At 42.7% G+C, this 12,005-nt stretch overlaps 2 protein-coding genes across 3 annotated transcripts in view; both read right to left on the reverse strand.

Annotated features, from left to right (window-relative positions):
• Positions 1–11,271, reverse strand: part of LOC135226525 (zinc finger protein 814-like) — a 16,271-nt gene extending 5,000 nt beyond the window's left edge. Inside the window, exon 1 of the mRNA XM_064266166.1 lies at positions 11,152–11,271. The gene's annotated coding sequence lies outside the window, so the exon portion shown is untranslated. The remainder of the gene's footprint in view (positions 1–11,151) is intronic.
• Positions 1–12,005, reverse strand: part of LOC135226524 (uncharacterized) — a 30,959-nt gene that overhangs the window by 11,936 nt on the left and 7,018 nt on the right. The window contains exon 1 of one of the 2 annotated variants that reach the window (XM_064266164.1): positions 11,428–11,547. The exons of the other annotated variant lie outside the window; for it this stretch is intronic. The gene's annotated coding sequence lies outside the window, so the exon portion shown is untranslated. Of the gene's footprint in view, positions 1–11,427; positions 11,548–12,005 lie in introns of those variants that run through there. 2 annotated transcript variants of the gene reach the window in all.

The raw sequence follows: 12,005 nt of genomic DNA on the forward strand, positions 1-12,005 counted from the left end.
TGTTAAAGATTGAGCGATCTCACTCACAATCTCTTGCGGAAATAGGTGTTTCTTGTCAAAGGAGAGAAGAGCAAGGCAGACTTCTGGTTCGATGAAATGAAACCCTTTTGACAAGAAGGAGCACCAAAGCTGTCTCTTCTTCAACACTCCAGAGGCGAAAATGGCAGCGAGCTCCGAAGCTCCATCACAGATGCCTTTATCGATACAATCCAGTACCGAGGCAAAATCCTTCAACTGCTCCTCCGAAAGTCCAAATGACTTGACTTTCCTGGCCAGCGAAGCAATGGCCCAATCCAGGAAGCTAACAACTTCGAAAACACGGAAAACACTCTTGCAAAGATGCTCCAGTTCATTTGTTGAAAAAGAAAAATCTTAGCAGTATTAAGGGCTGCTCTGCGGGAAGAGTCCACGAGACTAGAAAAGCTCTCCTGAGCGGAGGCAGTCACACCACAAAAACTTCTCCAGTGTCATACCAGACACGGCTCCTTGACGAAAAGTCTCGAAGGGGGAAGACAAAAAACATTTTCCCCTGTTCCCTCTTCTCCAAAAGCCAAGCGTTAACTTTCTTGATCGCTTTCTTAGCCGAAATCGAGAGGACGAGACGCGTGAACGAGGACGAGGAGTCAGGCTTACTGTCCTTTTTCCACTGCGAACTAGGAGAAACTGGAACGGAAGCGCAAAAGAATCTCCAAAGTTGTCAACGAAAGATCGTAAAAGGAGTTTATACCCCGACAAATGCTTGTCTTTTTCTGTAAGTCCTTCTCTTTCTTCCTCCAAGTCCCGAAGCTTCCTTCGACGAAACTGGCGAACATTCCATCGGAAGAGGAATCCTGTTCGGCGAAGTCACACCCTGACGCGTCCGAGGAGGGTGTGAGAAAGCAGGAGAAGACGTCTGAGCCTGTACTGAGACGTATCCGGGCGGCTGGAGCTGGCGGCTGCGTTGGCGGGGGGCCGCGCTGGCGGCTGAGGTGGCGCGTCGAGCGAGAGCCTGACGTGGCGCCATAGACGGGAGTCAGGAAAGGAGTCCGACTAGGCGCCTGAAGTGGCGTTCTGTGAAAAGAGGAGTCACATGGAGAGTCTGAGCCTTGAAGAGGCGACCTGCAAAGGAGCCTGCGAAGAGGACTGCACAGTTAGTCTGCGGAAGATGTAAGGCGGTCAGGGAGCGCATTCGGGGAAAAACGAAAGAGACTTGCCAAAAAAGGCTCCAAGATACTGCCTAACTTGGCATTCATCTGTTCAAACACCGAAAGGTTGAGGATCCACCGACGTAGAAGGCGCGGGAGGTGTAGAAGGATGATCCCACAAACACCCGTCTGGAGCCGCAGGAGTTATCGCTTGAGGAGGCTCCTGGAGAAGGCTCCGAAGGGGTGTGAGTGTTCGGCTTCTCCAATTCTATGAGAGAAGGGCGATAAATCGGAAACCGCCGGAGAAAACGGCTTTTCAGGCTCCTCCCAAAAACTACAAGAAGGTTCGGCAGCCGCCACCTTCTTGGGGAACCGCAGCAGGCGAAACATCGCGCGCGACCTTTCAGGCGGTCTAGAAGTCTTATTACGCCAACCTCTATAAGAAGGAAACATCTGGAACTAGAGGTCACTTGACGAAAAACACTTCCTCGCAAAAACACCTTTCCATGGTGAGCGACAGCATCCTGGGATACGGCTACAGGATTGCTTGAGGGGGCGGTCTGCTCGGGAGCAGGTCCCGCTCGCCTCCCTTCGGTTTTCGGCATGCCTCCTCCCAGGATCTTGGGTGAGTTTGACAGGGGCCTAGAACCTAGGAGAACGAACGGGTGCGAACAACCACCTCCTCCACTACACTTGCACTAAGTAATTTATCACACTTAACTACCACTTCTTGCACTGTCTCACCCATTTTCTGCATAGTGGTGAGGAAAGAGACAAATTTCGAGTCCATATCGGCTCGTAATACTGACACGGGATCGGGATCGGGAGATACAGATTCGAGGGCAGGAGCAACCACTACGGGGTTAATAGGAACAGGATTAATAGAATTCAGAGGAATATCCTGGCTATCACTAACTTAGAAGAAGATCTCTGTGAAGCCTTTCTGATTCTATCTTTTTCTAACGTTCTCATATACTTTCCCAGTGCCTTCCACTCATGAGATGTTAGAGACTTACATTCTTCACACGTTATTCTCAAAAGAACATTCACGTCCCCTCACTAACAACAAGTAGAATGAGGATCAAGTGAAGCTTTTAAGAAGTCTAGTCTTACACCCACTACTACACACCCTTATACTGAACAGAGCCGGTGTCCAGACATCGTGAAGAATCAAAATAATCCTAAAAAGGACAACAATATCAAAACCAAAATAACTATAGCGCTATCAAAAAGATCAGTAAACTCAAGGTACATCACCAAAAGGAGAAAACCAAGATGATCAAATCCAAATTCCAACCAGCAGAGGAACCGTGTTACCGGTTCCGACGGCAGGAAACTTCTGCTTTATTGTTGGAATGGTTCCCGGTACCCGGTAGAGGGCGGGAGTAGAGGGATCACCTGTCAAACCATTAGCGCTACCGCGAATTTCAAATTCTGCCGTGACGTCAGGAGACGACAGCTATATGTAACCACCGGGTAAGTTATATAAGTGAAACTCCTTTTTCCTTTGCGTCTTTCCGGAGAGGAGCTAGAATCTCTCCTACTCCTCCTAGGAGGAGAAGAAAACTTGTCCAATCTTCGGGGCCTATTCGGCGAAACCCTTGCGTCCTTCGGAAAATGTCTCGAGGACGAACGAGCGCTCCTTTCTTCTAGCGGAGCTCTAAATAGAGAGGGACTCTCTTCTCTCCCGGAGCTCTTAGTCGAACAAATTCTCTCACGAGAAATTCGCGAATCAGGCTCCTGATGCTTGCCATGGGAGGCAAACTCTTCTCTAGTCAAGCTCCTGGGAGAACACTTGCTCGTAGGGCGTTTCCGATTTTTGTCATATACGACTGAAGAAGGTCTCGCTGGGGACGAAAACCTTTCAGGCGAGGAGCGTCTGCTAACGCCAGGACGCTTACTCTCTGACTCTCTCCTAACGGAACTCTTGATGGGAAGAGAAATGTCTTTCTTCCTAGAAGAGCCTTCAGAAAGAACTCCCACTAAGGCAGACAACTGCTGTTGGAGTCCTACCAAGACTTCCTTTGTCTTGTGTGATAAGTCTTCCGGAGACAAGTCAGGAGTTCTCATGGCTCTCTTCTTACGAGCAGGCGAATAATCCGGAAAAGGCTCCGGACTGGAACGTAACGCTTCGCTATTTTTGGTTTGCGTCTTCCAGGATGCTCCTTAAGAGGACGCGATTTAGCGGAAGAACTCCATCCCCTTCTGGGAGACGAAGAGTCTGAGTCCGAAAAGCACTTCCTCAGGACGCTTTTGCAGTAGCTATCCTTGGCAGCCTGGGAAGCGGCTACAGGATCTGCCGAAGGGACGCCTGACCGTGGGAATACTCTACATCCCCCTTTGCGGCTTTCGACATTCCTCCTCCCTTGGTCATGGGAGTCTGAAAGAGGTCTAGGCCTAGGAGCAATGCGGAGTCAGTCAGACGCCCCCTCCACTTCACTGGGGACACTGCACAAATCACTGCACACATCACTGCGCCTTACCTGTCTCCTTCATCGCTTGCAGTTGCGTTTTTCAAGCTGATTATTGAGGCTCTCATTGAAGCCATTTCCGTAGACGCATCTACAGGTTCGCTACTGGGGGAAGGGGCTGAAGCCAAACTATGAGCAGGAGAAATACTATGAAAGTTAGGAGCTACTTCCTGTTCATTAGAGCAGGATCTACTTGAGCTTCTGATGGAAGCCCTCCTAACCCTATCTTTCTCAAGTTTCCTTACATAAGAAGCCAAGGTCTTCCATTCCACTTCCGTTAAGTTCTCACATTCTAGACAGGTGTTGTTAGTCTCAGAACAATCATTCCCCCTACATTTTTTTACAAACTGTTGTGAGGATCCACCGAAGATTTCGGTAGCCTCACCTTACATACCTCTTTCGCACACACCCTAAATACAGGTGCCACGTCAGACATTTTAAAGAGAATCCAATTCCAAATCCAAAAAACAGTCCACGATAAGCTTATGCCAAAACCAAAGATCAAAGTACATCACCAAAAGACAGATAGATAATCCTCGGCCAACGAGAAAAGAATTCCAATGCAGGAGGTACCAACAACGATGTTGTTGCTACCGGCGACAGAAAAATTCTGGTTAGAAAACGGGAATGGTTCCTATTCCCGCCACCCAGCGGCGGGAGTGGGCTGGTCACCTGACCTACCTGTCGCGTGTGCCGCGGGAGTTTTTTTGAATTTCTGTCCCCCGGGCACGTCAGAGACTATAGCTAAGTATATATCTGCCGGGGAAGTTGCATGTACAAAAATAAATTTTACATAAAAATATATGTATATAAATATATTTGTTCAGATATGTAAATTCTTACATAGACATACTATGTATAATCTAAATTTTGTTGAGGAGGCCCACCTCCCACATAAAGATATATAATTGCTCTATATTACAATCCTTTCAAAGAATTGTAGCTAGAATAAAATTACCTTCTCTGTCACATCCCCAAGACAGGAACCTAAGTCTCAAATTTCCAAGTCTGGGACATTCAACCAACAAATGTCCCACAGTCAAGAGCAGAGGACAGTCCTCACAAAATGGGGGATTTTCACGGGACAGCAAGAACCCATGAGTGAGTCTTGTAAGTCCAATCCTCAATCTGCACACCATCGTTTCATGTATCCTTGGCATCTAGGGAGACACTGATGACATGATACTGCCCCTTTTTTGATTAGTTAAAATATCTTCCCATTGGGACTGCCAACATTTTTTAATTCTCTGACCTACTAGAGGACATAAATCCCGATTAGGCAGTATGCATCTTGTGGGTTCTCGGGAGCTGACTGCCAACTTTGCAAGTTGGTCAGCTTTCTCATTCCCAACATGTGAAGGCACCCAACAGAACATTACTTCTTACCCTCTTCTTTTCAGTAAAAGCAGCCTTTCCAATACGTATATCTAAAATCAAAGGGTTTAAAAAGTTAAAAGATTCCAGTGACTGAAGAACACTTCTTGAGTCACCATATATAATAAAATTATTTTCATTCTGAATTAAAATTTCCTTTAAAGCCTTTAAAACTGCACAAAAGCTGATGCCATCTGTGAAAACTGCAGTGGAGTTATCATGCTGCAAGGAATGTTCTAAAAATATTGACCGCATGGCCTCACTGGACAATTATGTCTAGTAAAATTAAAATATCTACAAAATTTTACCTCTGGAAAGTTCCAGGGGGGACTGACTGAATATTTTGCGGGTAAAATCTCAATCCTTTGCATGTTTAATTCACTGACAATAAAATGTACACTATAAGTGAATAAATGAAGTTGCTTGAGGTGATTTTCATAAAACTGTCAATGCCTTTCCTTTCTCATACTAATGCTGGTTAAAGACTTAGGTAGCCTCTGAAATCTATACCAGCTCCGAACCAGTAGACGCCTGTAATGAAGATCTAGCAGCACCTCACCAGCATCTACAAGCAAGCTTTCAGTAGGAAATTATTTGAATGCTCCTGTACGCAACCATATTCCTCCATGATGAATTGAGTTGAGCATTTTAAGGCTATTTGGCTTCACAATAGTGTACACTTTACACCTGTAAGTTAATTTTGAAAAGACCAAGGCTTTATATAATCTCAACATCTGAGTTCAGTCTGCACCCCATGAAGTGTGAGACAGGACTTTCAGCAAATTCACTGCTTTCAAGCATTTTACCTTGATATATTTCAGATGTGGAATTCAGGTCAGCTTGCTATCAAAAATCAACCAAAGAAACCTCGTCTCACCAATACATGGAATTCTCTGCCTATGTATAAATAAATCTGGATCAGGATGGATTCTCCTTATATGACTAAAGTGCATGGTTACTGTTTTATTGGCAGAAAATCTAAAACCATTAACCTCAGCCCACTTTACTATATTTTCAATGCAGAGCAGAAGGCAGCATTCAGCCATTCCCATCCTTGTTGCTGCAAAGGAAATCGAAAGGTTGTCAACAAAAATGGTATATATCTGGGGGAATTATTTTGGAAACCCCATTGATTGCCAAGGCAAACAATGTTACACTGAAAACACTTCCTTGTGATACTCCTTTTTGATTAAATACATCTGACATTGTTGCTCCAACCTGAACTTGAAATAACATATTTCTTACAAAAGCCTTAGTAAAAAGGGGCAAATTGCCTCTGAGGTTACATTCATAAAGGACCCTCAAAATCCCATATCTCCATGTTGTATCATAAGCCTTCTCTAGATCAAAGAAAACAGTGATGTTATGCTGCTTATTGGCAAAAGCTTCACATATTGAAGATTCCATTCGAACCAATATGTCAGATGAGGAGCGCATACTTTGAAAACCACATTGAGCAGGCGACAGATATTTACCCCTTTCCAAGTGCCACATCAAGCATGTGTTCACCATTTTTTCCATGATCTTACACAACTGCGATGTCAATGCAATAGGACGATAATTTTCAGTCTTGAATGGATCTTTTCCTTGTTTCATGAATGGCAGTAATTTTAACATCTCCCAAAGCTTGGGGAAGATATGTTCTTGGTAAATTCTGTTAATAAGGCTTAATTTCTGGTATTTTCAGGGGTATGCTTAATCATCCAGTCTAGGAGCTGATTCATTAATTTACTCAAGGGCTCATACAAATTCTCTCAGTAAAAAGTATGTTGTATTGCTCATGTCTTAATGTATTAAATAAATTTCAATCTGCTCCATTAGCCGCCTTTGAGCAAAATGATTAGCAAACTCATTTGCCACTAACCAGGGGTCTGCTACCTCACAACCACTGAGCTTGATAACTGGAGGTTGACAAGGACTGAACTTGCCTGCTATTTTTCTAACTCTCTTCCAAACTAGAGTCAGAGGAGTTTTCAAATTTAGTGAAGATATGAATATCGTCCAAAATTCTTTTCGTGCTTTTTTTATTTCCATGCGAAAATGAGCTCTTGCTTTTCAAAATTCAACACGGTAATACTCACATTTTCGTCTGTGGTATCTGGTAAAAGCACATCTCTTAGTTTTATAAGTTTCCTGGCATTTATGATTTCACCAGGGAACTGGTCGGCGGATAAATATGCCCAAAGTCCTAGGTATAGATTGAAGACCAGCTGAGAACATTGTGTATTTAAAAAATCAAAAGCATCATCTACACAGGGAAAGTCATCAGCAGCATTATCTATTGAGCTATGCTCCTGGAATGTTGCCCAATCAGCTTGCCAATGTTCCATTTAGGTAGCCTTGAAGATGGAAGACTTGATGCTACACTCACCACTATTGGAAAATGGTCACTGGTAAATCTATCATTTATAGCTCTCCAATTAAAGTCAATGAGGCAGTCATCACTACAATTAGATCAATCAATTGCTGATAACATGCCTGTTTGAATATGAAAATGTGTAGACTCCCAAGAGTTGAGAATCCCCACATTTTCATATTCTATGATGGAATCTAAGCACCTTCCTCTTTGATTGGTGACGATGTCAACCCAAAGAGGGCTTCTGCTATTCATATCTCCCAAAATAACAAAAGGACATGGTAACTGTTGAATAAGATTTAAATTCACTGATGGGGAAGACTTCACTATTTGGAAGATAGAGAGAGCATACTGTATATTTTCTTTGTAAATGGATCTGCACACCTATCACTTGCATTGCTGATTGGATACTAAAGGGATTTTGTGGGGTGTCATTTCGAACATACAAAACTACACCACCATGGCTTCCAATGTTTAAATTATAGGTGGAGTGATAGGCTGTATATTCTCGTGGGCTGGGGCACATATTATTACCAATCATGGTCTCCCGCAGAGCTATACAAACAAGAGACATTTCTGATATGAGCAGCCTTAATTCTTCCAATTTAGCTCTTAATCCCTGACAGTTCCACTGGAGAAAATTAATAAAGTCTACATTCCTTTACAGACTGTTAAATTGGAGCCTCTTTTAAGAGCTTTCAGGTTACTGCCTTACTCCTTTTTTCTGGAAGGAGACTGACTTAGAGGGTTATCAGTCTCAGGAACACCAGACAAAGCTGGTGCCACCTAAGGAGGGGTGTGAGGATCGAACACTGGTGCATCCTCCAAAGCATCAGCAGCACCATTTACAACTGGTACAGCCTCCAGAGAGGCAGGAGTGCCCAGTACACCTGGCACAGCCTCCAGAGAGACACAAGTACCAGAAATCACTAGCTCTGCTTCCATAGAAGGAAGAGTGCCAGAAACCACTGGCACTACCTCCAAAGAAGTGGGAGTGCCAGAATCAACTGGCACCACCTCCGAAGAGGTAGGAGCACCAGCAATCACTGGCGGCGCCCCCAAAGAGGCACTAGTACAGGTCGTCACTGGTTTACTATTTACATTATCGCTGATAACATTTTCTTCTTAGGCTGGCAGCAACACTGGAAAAGGATATTCCTGGTCTAACATACTGATTCAATACTCTCTCTTTTACCTATCTAAACGTGATACGTCAATTACCCTTAATGTTTGAATTTTTTTTTATGATGTATACATCACATTTAAGTGAAGATGGTGGATGATTGTCTCCACAATGTATACATCTGGCTTGTTTATTACATATGCCATGCTCTGGTTCACTGCATTTGACACAAGTGGCAGGCTTGCCTTGTAGTTTCTGTCTACAAGACCCTAACATATGTCCGAATTCTTGACAATGAAAACATCTCCTCGGTCTTGGGATTATATTGTTTAACCTTGAAACATAGCCAAGCTGCTTTTACTATAGTATCTGGCAATCGAGTACAATTGAGTAGTAATAATTAAATTGGGAGGTGGGACAAAGACTCCATTTACCTTCTTCATTCGTTCAATTCTTATTACACTTTAATCTTTTAATTCTTCTACAAACTTTTCTTCAGAATACATCATAAGTTAGGGTGCATATATCATTCCCTTGGAGTAATTGCAAAAACCATGTACTGCCCATTCTACTTTGACTCCTCCAAGGTGTGATAATGTTTTAAGTTTTTCCCTTTCATTTGCCAAGGCAAATTCCACCACCAGCTTTCCTCGACCTTCAGAAGAAATCTTAGGCTCTTGGCCACAACACTTCTCAATAACTCTACGTATATACATTAACAATATCGCAACTAGATTCTTCTAGATTAAAAATCAAATATTTATCATAAGTTTTCAAATATTCCCGGTCATATTATATATATATTTCTGCTCAATTTCCCTCTACTCTGTACTGGAGCATAGGGTTTCAGTGTAATTACACTGGAAGGCTTTTTTATTTTTCCAGACGAAGGTTGTCTGTGGCGGTTCCAGCAGTCATCAACTGTGCCGATTTGCTACCATCAAAGGGCAAAGAGCTACTGGAATCTTATTTATGCTGATAAAGATCTAAGTAAAGAGAGAGAGAAAATAAAATAAATAAACCTGAAAACCTTAAAAAGCTATCACCAGCTTTTCATGGAGTTTTTTCTTCCACTAAGGGCACAAGTGAGAACTAGCTCCCAAATGTCCGTATCCCTACCCTACCCATGGGGAATGACACATGATTAGAGTGGCTCAAGTGTAAGCCAAACCCGCTTGGTAGGATTGAGAGTATTACAAGAATACAATCATCCCCACCCTAATCCCAGTGTGGGCAAACTGGACAGAATGCCAAGAGTTCCATCCACAAAACTAGACACCTCTGGAATCCATAGTCTAGCCCTGCAAAATAGCTCCACCTGATATCTCTCAGGTCCGAACATTATCGGTCATGTTAATGGTTCTGCCACAGTTCCCACAATTTAGCTTCAAATATAAACCCAGTCCCAGCTATGATATCTTTTCTGTTTACCAGGTTCAATAAATTTCTGAAAAAGTAGAAAATTACACAAAAATGAATCCAAATACATATACATATGTGTGTGTGTGTGTGTGTGTAAGGGACTCTCGGGTTTGAACCTGGGAACAAATTCCTAGGGTTCAAGAGCCCCCTCACCACATCAAGGTGGTCCCTAGGGAAGACACAGAATCCTTTTTTTGGATATGAATGAGAACAAACATTACAAAATTCATCAGCCAGCACTACATACGTAATACCATGAAAAACCACAAACACTCTATTCCAAAGGTTTGCATGTGGCCAGTGGAGCCAATCAAATTTAACAGAGTGCATGTCGATGCTGTGGGACCCTTCCCTTCTGGAGAAGGGCAGTTCAAATAGTATGTGTGCAATGGTGGATGAGTTCACGTGTTATGCGCGCACCTATGCAATGGTGGATAAGACCGCAACATCAGTTGCCGGAGCTTTGTGTTCAATCATAACGAAATTCCAGCCTACGCTGAAAGTATTTCCTAATGTAAAGGACCGAGAGTTTGTATAATGTGTAGGAACAAACCATATGCAAGTGACAGTATATACCATAAACATAAACAAAAGACAAAACAAGCCAAATAGGTAGGTATCCTTTATCATCCCATTCAGCAAAAGTTAGGTTAGGTAGGTACTATAGGCTATTGCTGGTACAGCTAAAGACTATTACTGCACCCATCTGGTTCGTAAATACCAGATTATGCACGAAATGGGTCCCGTGTTTAGTACCCACCCTTAGGGAATGAATGTTACATTAAACCATAGGCTTGACTACATAAAGCAGTAAACATAAGCAAATCGTACACAAAATCATTAGGTATCAATACCTAGGTGGTAAACATTGCAGGAGCCCTGGTGCAGTAGTTAGTCTTCAGTTTTACCAAATTGCCAAAAGACGATGCTCGTCAACCTAACCTACCCTAAGGCAGTGTGTGCTGATTATGGCCAGGGAGGGTGCTACTGCCTAGCTACCTAGGTAGTACCTACTTGCTCCCAATCTACCTATATACCTAGGCTACTATTTGGTAATTTCAACCATTTCTAAGTCAGCTTTCTTCCACGGGCTACATTTAACTCACGAAGAGCATATAGGGGTATGGCTCCCCCAGTGCCCATACCCACACCCTAGGTTTCGATATGTAGGCTAGCCATACCTAGCTAGGTATCTCTTCATTCTGACCCTTGCAAAGCCTTAACCAAACTCTTAAACATCCCCCACTTGTCACAGACATCAAACTCATGCATAAATCTTACAGCAAACGTTTATTTCCGTGTGACATTAGATTAGTCTATTAAAACAAGAATTGAAAATTTAAACTTCCGAAAAATAAAACAGAAGTAAACAACAAGTAGCGTAGTTGAGTGAACCCGCCTTCAGATATTATCAGTGCTTTAATTTCAAAATTCTTCAAATGTGGCGACATTTTGGCTTGTTTCCCCTTTCGCCCTTTATTATTTAAATACGTCGCGTTACTTGGGATGCACAACTTTAAGATTTATGGAGTTTTCCAAGTAAAATAACGGGCATACCTTTCCATTTACCGCACGAAATCTGCAACGAACAACGCCATCATAGTAAATCGCTCTTCGCGGAGTGTGTACAAAAGCAATTTGTCGCGAGGGCTTCCATCCATACTTTCAAAGTGCCTCATTAATTTTCGACACTTTTACCGAGACACTTTATTTTACACGGATCAGCAACTTATCGTCGCTAATATGACATTATATGGTAAGGTGTAAGGTTAAATGGTACCATTTGAGAAACATTTCGACATTTGGGCCAAGTAACTTCATTCCACACGGCCTAGTAGTAATTAATTAATCATCGATAATGATACTTTCTATGGTATGTTATAAGTTTCTATGGTAAGTTATAAGGATAAATCTTATCATTTGAGAATCATTATACAATAATCACGTTAGCTGCACAGGAGTGGTTGACTTATTACGGGCATCTTATAACCTATGACTTAAATTTCTGACTAGGGATACTGTTAAAACTCTTTCTAATTGTCTATTTGATTTTTCCCATCTCACTTTTGAGTGAATTCAATGGCAATGAGACAGTTTTATGCATCAATACACACACACACACACACCACAACAAC

The sequence above is a fragment of the Macrobrachium nipponense genome, chromosome 14 (assembly GCF_015104395.2).
Source record: "Macrobrachium nipponense isolate FS-2020 chromosome 14, ASM1510439v2, whole genome shotgun sequence".
NCBI classification, from domain to species: domain Eukaryota; kingdom Metazoa; phylum Arthropoda; class Malacostraca; order Decapoda; family Palaemonidae; genus Macrobrachium; species Macrobrachium nipponense.